Source organism: Gossypium raimondii, chromosome 7 (genome assembly GCF_025698545.1).
Source record: "Gossypium raimondii isolate GPD5lz chromosome 7, ASM2569854v1, whole genome shotgun sequence".
NCBI classification, from domain to species: Eukaryota; Viridiplantae; Streptophyta; class Magnoliopsida; order Malvales; family Malvaceae; genus Gossypium; species Gossypium raimondii.
In genome coordinates this window covers 33,977,027-33,989,648 of record NC_068571.1, presented here as the reverse complement: position 1 = coordinate 33,989,648, position 12,622 = coordinate 33,977,027, and the positions used below count along the sequence as shown (strand labels likewise).

General features: G+C 33.9%; 1 non-coding gene and 1 pseudogene across 1 annotated transcript; both read right to left on the bottom strand.

The window, feature by feature from the left end:
• Positions 1-11,194: 11,194 nt before the first annotated feature.
• On the bottom strand, positions 11,195-11,310 carry LOC128042771 (5S ribosomal RNA; annotated as a pseudogene).
• A 595-nt stretch (positions 11,311-11,905) lies between these two features.
• LOC128042619 (5S ribosomal RNA) lies at positions 11,906-12,024 on the bottom strand. Its single transcript, XR_008198134.1, has one exon. It is a non-coding gene; the product is annotated as a 5S ribosomal RNA (ribosomal RNA).
• Between the last annotated feature and the right edge of the window lie 598 nt (positions 12,025-12,622).

The following is a 12,622-nucleotide window of genomic DNA, read 5'->3' as shown; positions in this document are numbered from 1 at the left end:
TATCGTTTAGAAACTTGAGTTTGAAAAGATTCGTGTAATAAAGTTTAAAAGAATATTCAATTGTTTAAATCAAATGAAGAAATCGCGACCCAATACGTTAGGGCACAATTTCTCAAAATATTAAACATTGAATATTGCATTTATTTCGAAAAATCCTCGTCTCGAGAAAACAATGTGTCACATCCAATGCGTTAGGACACAACATATTGAATTCTCGATAACGAGCTTTTTATCATTTTAAAAGAGTAATCTCGATTATTTAAGATCAACGAATAAAGTCGAAACCCAATACGTTAGGGCTCGATTCTCTCGAGGATCCAAAATACCAAATATTACTTATATTTTTAAAATTTCTTTTTTGAAATCTAAATAAAAATGGGCTTAATGGAATGATGATGATAATGTAAGTAAAATAATCACGCAAAACAAAATATACATAAAGAAGACTAATATATAAAACAATTACGTGGGCACAATAGCAAATAATAAATAGATAAAAACTAAAGCAAGAAAAATAATAATAACGGACACGTACATAAATTAATGAAGAAAATAGATAAAAGATATATATGAATTATAGAATATGAAAATATAAGTATTTACATATATATATAAATAGGTTTTAAAAATCAAAATATAAATATGTACATATTTAAAATTATTATATAAAATATATAAATAGGTATATACATATATACGTATGTAAGTTAAAATATGAAAAGCATATACACATATAAAATACATATTTAAAAAGTATGAAGAATATATATATTTATTATAAAAATAAAATACATATATAGACATGTATATGGGTATGTATAAAATTACGAAATAAAAAATATGAGGGTAAGTATATCTATAGATAGATCATAAAAGTATAGATATTATATGTATATATAATATGAAAACGCATATATGTATATATATAACAAAGATTCCAAAAAAATAAAATAAATGAACAACTTAATAATAACAGTAATAATATCATTTTATAAAAAAGAAAAATAAACAATAGCAAAAGGACTAAATTAAACATTGAAACAAGATTCGGGGTTTAAATCACAAATACATAAAATGGGTTTATAAGGGACCGGAATAAAGCGCGCTTAACATGAAAGGGACCTGTTGGGAAATATTCCCTTGCACTGAAACGCTGCGTTTCGACCGAGAGTGGGGCATGGTCTTAGGACCAAATCGAAAAATAAGCTAAATTCACGGGTCGAATTTAAAAAATAATAAAAATGAAAAAAAGGACTAAATTAAAATAAGCATAAACGAAAAAGGATCTGAGTTGCAAATAACCCACTCAACGAAAACACGCGGATCTCCCTGGAGCGGGTCGGGTTGAAATTCGGGTAAAGGCCAAAATTAAAACGACGCCGTTTTGGCGCCTGAAGCTTAGGCCCAAAACGACGCCGTATGGGCTATGCTATAAATATAATTTTTTTACCCCAAAAATCATTTCAGCCCCATTTTAAAAAAAAAATCTGCCAAACTCTCTCAACTATCTCCATATCCGGCCATAGCTCCGACTAGTGGCCACCGCCGGTCGCCAGTCGCCGGCGCCGGTGCCACCGTAGGCGGCGGCCGGAGGCTAAAAAACGGGCCATTTTCAATTCCTTTCGAAGCCAACCACCTCTAGAGCACAGATAAAACGTCGAATCCCGCAAAAGGTGCACCCAGACCCCCCAAAAAGGAGAAACCTTTCATCTCCTCCTCTTCCCGGCGAGACAAAGGTAAGGTTTCTTTTTATTTTGATTTTTTAGTGTTTCTTACTATTTAGTATAAACAAAAAAAAATATGAACAGAAAATAAAAAACAAATCTAAAAAAACCTTTAAGAAATCTCTTTGTTCTTTATTTCCCAAATGTTTGTGAAGAGAAAAGAAAGGACTCGTTTTTTACAGTGATTAAGCCCCCCCTTTTACATTGCGTTCCATTCGGCTCTTATAGCCAATTACACTACTGTTTTCTGTTCTCTGTTGCTGTTTCTTTTGCTTTTGTTGTTGTTTGCAGGTCTTCTTTTGCAGGCGTTGGAGTGGCTTGCCGTTTTGGTGCAAGGCTTGGCTGGCGGTGGCAGACCTCGGGCGTGGTGCGTGCTAAAGGTGCACATGGGGTAGCAGCGGCGCGAGGGGCGCCAGGAACCCTAGGGTTTCTGGCCATTCCAAAAATTTTTAAGGTTTTGGGCCACCGGGCTTTGTTTCTATAATTGGGCTTGTTGTAATTGTTATTTTGTTTTGTCTGGGTTTGGGTTTCTGTTTTGGGCCCGGGCTAAATTGGGCCTCTACAAACACTACTAAATCATGCTAAATAAATTGATTTACTACTTTAATTATAAAGGTTTAAGTTAATATAAAAAAAACAAACTAATTCATATCTTTCATTCCATTTCAAGATTTAATACTAAGTTTACTAATTTATAACTTTAAACTAATTTATCATCAAAAAATATCGTAACTATTTACTTACAACCAAGATCATTTAACATTTATATTTACATTTATATATACGACTCGTGTACAATCACCTAGTACATGCCACTTAAACAAAAGGAAGAAATACATCACCAAAATTTATTTTTGTTGGAGTCGAGATCTTTCTGGATGCTAAACTGGACTTTGAACTCTAATGACCTGCACACGGAAACAACCGTACGCAGAGTATTTCATACTCAGTGGTATTACTATAAATTAAACTATTTAATAATAAAATTTCAAACATCGACCATAATCTTTATAAATCACTTAAACTAAATATACATATTTATATATCACTTCACAACTCTTAAATTCATATATATATTACATACTAATTCAATTCATAATTTAACTCATTCGTTCTTGTACTTTTCAATAGTGCCAAATCAATCAATTTCATTTTCAAATTTTTATTTCAATTATTTACCCTATTAACAAGGCTCGGACTCTGACAGATACGTGGATTCCACCCAAACACACCAGAATATCCAACCTAAACACACCCGGAATAATATAAATCCTCCTTAACACACCAATATATCATATCCTCCCAAACACACCAATAAGGCATTAGATGCCTCTTCGGATAAACCGAAGCATATAATAACAGAATCATCTTCTCGGCCGAACTACAAATCTTCTCATCACATCACAAATCCTATGGCATGTCATTTGTATCAAATCTAGTCTGATAAGTTAATAGGGTATTATTTTACTTTTCCAATTTCGAATTCATTTCCACAACAATTTCAAATATTCAAACAATTCAAAACATCTATTCTTTCAATTCACATATAATTCAATATTCACACATATTCTTACTTAATTTCAAATGTTATTACTTTAAATGTCCCATGATTACAATTTCAATATAGCATTTAGTAAATAGTTTAAGTTATAGTAATACAAACCCGGAATATGCGTTTACTCATCAACGATTTTTTCTTTTCCTTTGGATGCCAATGCCTCGTTTTCCTTGTTAGCTACGAAAATAATAATTATTTTCACTATTAATCACAGCATTAAAAAATAATAATAATTAAATTTTATTCAATTCCTACTTATTCCCAATTTAATTCTAACTAAGCTTACTTACTTTTCTAACTTAATTCATACTTCTTTTCTACTTAATTTCTTGCCATATTTAACTCAACTATTCAATATTCATAATTAAACCCTAATTTAAGGCTTTTATAACTTAATCCCAACTATGTAAAACTTATAACTTAGTTTACAATTCAATATTTTTATCTATTCTAACTAGAAATTCTAACAACTAAACCCCTAATTTAACAACTTGTTCAAAATGAATCATGTTCAAAAACCTATGAACTTCCATAACCTCCACTTAATTTCAACAAAACTTTGTTTTAAAGCTTCTAAAACATCAAAATTAAGAGAAAAATGGCTAAATTTAGCATACCAATTAAACTTGAAGCATTAAAATCTCAATTTCCCCTTTTCTTTTCTTTCCCTTTTTCTTCCCCTGTTTTCGTCTCTTTCTCTATTTCTTTTCTGTTCTTCTTTTGTTTCTTTTCTTTTGTTTTACTTAATTACTTTATTTCTTTCATTTTAACTAATAATATTAATAATATATTATTATAAAAATCTTTTACTTATTATTTAAGCATATATTTATTTTTATTACTATTACACTTATCTTTAATCTTTACCATACATTTGTCATCTATTTAGTTTATTTAATATATAATAATATAATAAAATATAATTAATATAATATAATATATTATATGATAAAATAATATATATAAAACATAAAATCTAAGATTTTTATCACTTATGCTGCCTCATTTCTTGTTAATAGCTTAATTGCCATTTTAATCCTTTTTATTTTCTATTAATCTATAATTCAACTTTTACTCCTAATTCAATTTAACCCATTTTTCCTAGTTTCTCTTAATTAAACTAAATTCACCCAATTAATACCTAATTAAGCACTCAACTAAACTCATAATTACTTCAAATAATAATTTTTTTATGACTCAGTTTACTAAGACGGAGGCCCAATAATGTACTTTTCCGATGCTTGTGAATTTTGAGTCATTACACATATCTCCAGCATTCAATTACAAATGGTGAGGAAATTTATTAAATTATTTAAATTTCAGTAGTTAATTATTATGTTACTTAGATTATTTATTTTTTATGTTTATATACTCCGTCTGAAGATCAGATTTTAGAGACGTACATAAACAACTTGCAAAGCTACACCCGAGGTCATTCATGGGCACTTGCGAGATGCAGGCTTTTTATACACAACTCGCATGCTCCGGGGGTGGGGGTGGGGGATTAAATTGGATCCCTCAATCATCATTACTTTGATCTAGAGATGGAGACTGAAGACGCACACATTCCATCTTCCCTGGGGTGAGTGTACAATTACACTCGAGGAAGTCAGTTTACAACTCAATCTACCAATGGATGAGGATGTCGTTTCGAGGCTAGGTGTTATTTTCGATTGGAGTGCAACATGCGAGCAACTACTAGGGAAGGTGTTGAACTAGTTTAAGGGTATTTGGATCAAGATGAGATTGTTGGAGGATAACTTCCAAACTATCGAGGCTTTAATCAACAATGCCCAAAAGGAACAATTCGCACGTGCATTCATTTTGAGATTGATTAGGGGTCTGCTAATGCTAGATAAATCACGTAATCTGGTGCATTTGAGGTGTCTACTACTAGTAGCCAACTTCAAGGAATTGAGACGATTTAGTTAGGGATTAGAGGTGTTGACAATATTGTACCGATAAATGTGTTGAGCGACAATACTGGATAAAGTCAAAATCGGCAATTGCATGCTCCTTTCAATCGTGGACATGGTATCGACTACCATTTTTACGCCCTCAAATGGAACTCCCTCACGAATTCCTACTTGTCATATGGTAAAATTCATTCCACAATATCATTACATTTTTTTTATTTTTCATTGTTGTAATTTTGAAATAACATATTATTTGAATAGGTGGAACAACCCTGCGAGACACAACAGTATACCGATCGAGCTCGAGGATATCTGACTAGCTTTAAATCAAGAAACTGAATAGGAGGTTAGCTTATGAATTTCAAAATTATATAATATGTATTCTAGCACTTAAAATTAAATATTACACACGTTCTAAAAATTATAAATTCGTAATACAGTTTGTATGGATGCCATATGCGAATCTGAGGATTCAAGAATGTGCTCCGGCTGAATTTTTGGCCAATCACAACATTTGGATTGTCAAAGTGCCATTGGTCATTTTTGCAGCAGTCGAGATGCACGAATCCAACCGAGTCATGCGACAGTTTGGGTGTACGCAACATATTCCGTCACCACCCAAGGAGCTCGATGACCTCCACAAGATCGACTTGCGGGGGAGACTCAAGGAAGATTGGCTAACATTCCACAAGAAGTATAGCGAGATGTGGGAGCATAGGTACGATTTCTTGCTAACGCGTAAAACAATTCTCACACCAGAGTTAGCGATGTCTCTGGATTACATGGATTGGTTTAGGCATAATTTCAAGTTGAGGCTAAGACAAGGGCCCACCAATCTTAGGTCAAGAGATGGAGACGCGACGAGATCAAAATCTGCTTCATCTGCATCGAATGACTCGATTATCGTGCAACTCTCGGTCAGTATAGTTCATTTAATTTTTCTTTTAACCTAGTTTTTTCTCACAACCATCACAACACGCACACTCATTCTCCACATCATCACCTTTAGTTCCGGTTTATTTTACACAACTACTATAGGATGCCCAATCATTCTATGCATCAACACATTCAGCACCAGTTTATTTTTCACAAGCACCACAATACGCCCCATCATTCCCTGCATCAACACCTTCTCCAAGGATATATTATGCACGACTGTCACCCACCGTGCCATATTACATGCCGATCTCACTAACAACACTAACGCATCTAGTATTGCCTTCAGTACCCACCTTATATTCGCAATCAGGCCAGTCGATACCATATAGTGTCCCACTAATAATGTCGTAAACACCCATAGCATCGTTGTTCTACCGAGGTGAGTCATCCTCGCAACCACTGACTCTACCCAATGGGATCCACGTTGGGTGGCTAGGACATGATCAGGTTCAACCAATAAGGGAGGAGACGAAGTCAACGATCAACCCCAACATGCATGCCAATGTGAAGTCGAAATCGAGGAGTAGTCACCAAACGCAATAGTGCGACATAACCCCAGGCGTGCCAACCCTCACTCGATTGTGGTACACATTCGAGACACCCATGATGTTGTTATTTTATAATTTTGTAGTTTTTTATATACTTTGTTTTACATCCGATATGTACACTTATTTACAATGTACGAAACAAATTTATTAAATTGGTTTGGTTTGTATGCGATCAAGCTGTGAGTTTAAAATTTACAATTAAAATAACTCGAATAATTTGAATAACATATTTTATATGTAAAATGCTAAAATTTCAAAAAGTAAATTCTAAAAATATATAAAGAAAGTTAAAAATTAAAACTTTCGGAATCATAATTTTAGGGACCGAACTAAGCTAATTAATTATTCAAGTTTGTCATCTTGAACCATTTTTTATTTTGATTTGGAAAAGTTTTCAAATATATATGGTTTCAAATTTATGTGGTATAACATGGAATTGTTATACTGGCACAAGATTTTAACTTGACATGTTTAATTGTTTAATTTTTTAATTTAACTCCACACTTTCACTCGATTCGGTTCAACTCTACTCAAATTTCATTTTACTCGACTCTATTTGGAAAAATTTTAAGTCGAGTTAGGATGATAAAATAGGATTTGTCAACTTAATTAACTTGAATTTTTGTCACTCGATTCGATCGAGTTAGGATGATAAAATAGGACACGTGCAATTTTTACATTTTCCTCTATCAAGCTCATCCCCGAAATCCCAGGTTGCAGGAGCTTAGAAGCAATCAAGTTTTGCAGTTGAAATGGCCTGAAAGAAAACGCTCCTTATAAGGGACGTTTTCATCTAACATGGCCATGAAAACGCTTTCTACAAAATGCGTTTTCAAGTCACATGTTGGACATGTTAGTGGAAAATGCCCCCAGTAGGAAGTGTTTCCATTGCCCTGTCAGATGAAAATGCCCCTTGTAGGAAGCGTTTTCTCTCTGGCCATTTCAACCACCCTAGTTTGATTGCTTCTAACCCTTACAACCTGAGATTCCCAGGATAAATTTTTTTCCATTTATACCCCACCCAACCCCTATATAAATGCTCATTCTTTATCCCCTACTCACCACATCTCAATCTACTCTAAATTGTTTTTTCTTCTTCTTCCGTGTTGAAATTTTCGGGTTTAAAAATTTATTTCTCTCTCGTTTTAACAGAGACATAGTCATAGATTTAAGTTGTGTTCAGGTTCACAGTGATCTCATAGAGCTTGGTAACCTACAAATTTCACTTGTCGTGTGAGTATGATACCATCACCTGAGAAGTCGAATCACTTTGCAACTCGAGGTCCAAGTTGGCGATGATTATACCGTCTCGGGTTGAAGTGTAACTAATGCTTCAAGTTTATAAAGGTTATGTTGTCAAGGGATAGAGCATGAATGGGGCCGTAATTGGCAGTGATAATGCGGGCACGACAAACCAGTCTTCTCATCAGAAGAGCAAGTTTCATAATAGACAAACATAGGTGAGAGGAAGGAAAACACAATGGGTCTTCTAGTACAATCAAGTTATTCGTGTTGTTCATCTCCACTGAAGGCGGTGACCTTGTTAGTATAACTTGGTACACCCCAATGTTGTCACAGGTTATAATAATGGGGTCACTGCCTTCAGTAGTGGTGGATAAGATGCATGCATCACTTTATTAAACTGAAACGCTGCTGTTTTTTTCTTCATTGTATTTATGCTTGAGTTTTATAAAGCAGCCTCTTCTGGTGAGAAACTTGTTGTCGTGCTCGCATAACCATCGTCAACTACGACCCCATTTATGCTCTATCCCTTGATAGCATAACATTTGTAAACTTGAAGCCCTAGTTACACTTCAACCCCAGACTGTATAATCACCGCCAACTGGAACCTTGAGTTGCAACACGATCCGGTTTTCCAGGAGATGGCTCCATACTCACATGGCAAATGAAATTTGTAGGTGACCCAACTCCACAGCACCACAAAAAATTCAAACATTCCTTAAAACTACAATCATGCCTATCTCAAGCATAGATAAAAATAAATCTACAGGATAAAAATAAATCTACAGACTTCTAATTTCTAATTGTAAAAAAGAAATTACCTAAGTGAAAATGCATCATGTAATATATGTTTTCCACTTCTCTATCCAAAAACAGTACAAATCAAAAAAAGTTTAAGATTTCTCAAATAAATTTTTTTTTCCATATATACGTAAATTAACCATCATCTCCATTTTGATAGGAAAAATTTAAACTAAATATTTGTTTAAAACCCAGTCATTCGCTCTCCATTTTTTCCTTTGATCATATCCAATCAAAATCTTTTCTTTCATCCCCTTCCACCAATCTAACTCCCCATAATTTATTTTCTCTTTTCCTCTTTATCTTCCTCACTACAACTCCATCTTCTTTCTGCTTTGTTTGGTCACCAAGAAAATATAAAGCCAGCCAAAGAAACTATTAAAAATGGACTGAAAAATGAAAGAATAATTGTGAGGTTAGCTTACTTTACATTCTCGGTAATAAAATCATTGTGGCATAAAGCAGCGAATAGAATGTTAATACAAACTTCATGCTTTTTAAATTCTCCTATACCTGTAGAAAACCAAATCCATACCCTCTGCATATAGCATGGCTCAAAGAGCTAAAAGTTGTGTAGGAGATGAATTCTCAGACTTGTAAGCGTGATCGTCAATCGAAGTTTTGCTTCTACGAGTCATATAATCAGAATTTGACTTGTTTTAATTGCCATGTAAACCTTTATTTAATATATGCAAATCCACAAAGCATTCAACCAAAACTTTCTTCAGTCTATTCACTCCCTCGCCATCTCTTCGTAATTTCTTTAACAGAAGAATTTTCTTCATTGCTTTTTCGGTTAATCTGCTTAACTTGTCACTGGGAAAACTAATTTAATTTTACACTAATTCCTCACATACATATACCTCTAATTAATAGCAATAAAGCAAAACCTATATTTTACGTGCATTGGTGGGGTTAGCTTATCGAGTGGCGTGAATTCCTTAAATATCCCAATTTTTAGGAAAAATTACGAGAGAATGCCATTTCTTTTAAATTTTATTGCAATAGGTTGATTTTGGAGATAAAGTGTGAAAACGAATCCAATTGGACACATTTTCAGTGGATTTTACAAGAAAACGTTTTCAATTGAATGTGTTTTCAGCTTTGGTTAGATGGTTAAATGTTAGTGTTTTAATTCTTGAATTTCGATTTTGATTATTTTCCTATTCACATTTATATTTTTATTTCATGTTGCTTCAAGCTTTTATTTTAATTAATATTTTTAACATATTAGCTCTTTTTTAGATGGTTAGATAATTGTGTTTGAGGTTCCATTATTTTTATAAGCATATTATGTATTTTTTTCATGTTGTTTCAAGCTTTTTATATTTTTAATTAAAATACATTAATATGCTTATAAAAATAATAGAACCTCAAACTCAAGGATGTAGTTTCAATTATTTAACCATCTAAATAAAAAAGGGCTAATATGTTAAAATATTAATTAAAAAACTTGAAGCAACATGAAATAAAAAAACATAAATTTGAGTAGGAGAGAAATTGAACTCAAGACTCTAAGATGTAATTGTAACTATCTAACCATTGAAGTAACTAATATATTAAAAATTAATTAAAAATTTAAAAAGCTTGAAACAACATAAAATAAAAATTACAAATGTGAGTAGGAAAAGAATCAAACCCCAGACTCAAGGATAAAAATATTAATATTTAACCATCTAACCAAAGCTGAAAGCACATCCAATTAGAAGCGTTTTCCTGTAAAATCAATTGAAAATACATTCAGTTTAACACGTTTTTACACACTCTCTCTAAAATAGACTTATTTCAATAAATTTAAAAAAAGAAAGGCTTAATCTCATGATTTTCCCCAAAAACCAAAATACAAAATATTACCATAATTAGAAAATTTTCGTTTTAAATAATAACAGGTAATATGTTTGAAGGTATGCATTTATCCTACTTAGAATAAAATAAAGCAATCTAAGTTGGAACCATCTTTCGGGTCCCGACAAGCATGCTCTCACTTGAACCCTTCTTAGAAGATCAAGGTCGGTCGGCGGTGCACCCGCGAGGGATCCCGCCAATCAGCTTCCTTGCGCCTTACGGGTTTTCTAGCTTAATATTCAGCTTCTTCTGAGTGAGGAGGTACTTGAGGCTTTTGTGATCAGTGTAAATGATACACTTCTCACCGTACAAGTAATGCCTCCAGATTTTCAGTGCGAAAACCATTGAGATTAATGGTATAAAATATATGGTATGTTTTAAGTTCAATGCTATGAAACTAATAGTAGAATATATACATGAATATGAAGTTCTAAAGTAAGATTCAATTTTTATTTTCATGTTTAGGGGAATGTATGTGAATGAATGCAATATTATATATTTGTTATATAATAATTTTTTAACAAGGTTATGGTTCTTAGGAAATAGACCACGGACTATCATCTCCACGTTGGATTATATTTATTTCTAGAATTCTTATAACATTATTAAAATAAAATGGGAGGGGTACAACACGAGGACTTCCCAAGAGGTCAGCCATCCTAGTACTACTCTCGCCCAAGCACGCTTAACTGCGGAGTTCTGATGGGATCCGGTGTTTTGAACCAAGTGATATTCGAGTTGTTGGTTCAAAGGCACCGTTGGGATGTCGAGAGAAGCATTTGAACAATTGTAGGCGAGAAATCCTTTGAGCCAAATGCATCATAGGGAACCTAACGAGTTGATTGAGTGTTGTATGGAGTCAATGGTGACTCGAACGTGAAAAAAACACACCTAGAAGGGGGTATCGTGATATCAAAGCATGAAAGTCATGATACCCCTAACAGTGTTAAAACGACAAGAATTGGTACAAGCCTAAGCATCATCAACAACAATTGTTAGTGGATTAAGTGAAGGACAAATGGGCTAATATAGTGTGTAGGACACCATTTTAGGCCAAGGAACATAAGGGACGACTTCAATGTCGCGACACCAGTATGCAGTGTTGCAACACCCAACTTCGAGGCGAAAACCCGCAAAGGGTGCTTTGAGACCAAAGGGGTTTTGAGTTGAAAACCCGAAAAGGGCGGCTCAAATTTTGCATAATGCAGCGGCTGTATTCTCCTTCATCACATCCTGTAAAATTTTGTTAGAAAAATGTAGATGTAACTGTGTTAATGCCTTTCGATCTTTATGTCACTTCTCTTCCTCCGTCAATGTTGAAATAAAATGGGAGGGGTGCAACACGAGGACTTCCCAGGAGGTCACCCATCCTAGTACTACTCTCGCCCAAGCATGCTTAACTGCGGAGTTCTGATGGAATCCGGTGCATTAGTGCTGGTATGATGGCACCTGTCACCCATAAAGGCTCTGCCTTAGGGTTGTAGTTGTCGTTTTACATTTGCGAGCCTTGGTCCAAATAAATTAGTAGTTTATTATGAAAGTGAGGCTTTAAGGTTGTATCATTAGTTAATATAAGTTGATTAAGAATGTAATTTAATGGCTTTAACTATCTCGAGGCATAAGCTATAACTTTGCCTTCCTGCATCAAAACATAGCCCAAACCTTTCAAAGATGCATCGCTAAAAATAACAAATTCTTTACCCGTCTCTGGCTGAACTAGTATTGGAGCTTCGGTCAAAAAGGCTTTCAACGACAAAGCCTACAAAAAGGATGCCCCCTATCGAACCAAAGACAATATTGGTGCAAACAATACCAATAAGCCGAGTGGTGAATCAAATAATGGTAAGAATGAGGTCGTGACCAATCGAACTCGAGATGGGAATTAAAAGAGACACCTGAAGGTGTTGTCTCTTCCATAAAAATCACGGAGATGACTTGGAACAAAATTGGAACAAAATTGTTTATAAACTAGCATCCAAAGGACACCGACTCACAAACTAAGCCAGATACTATGAGTAGAACAATCGGTTTGGATAACTCCGGCCTTAT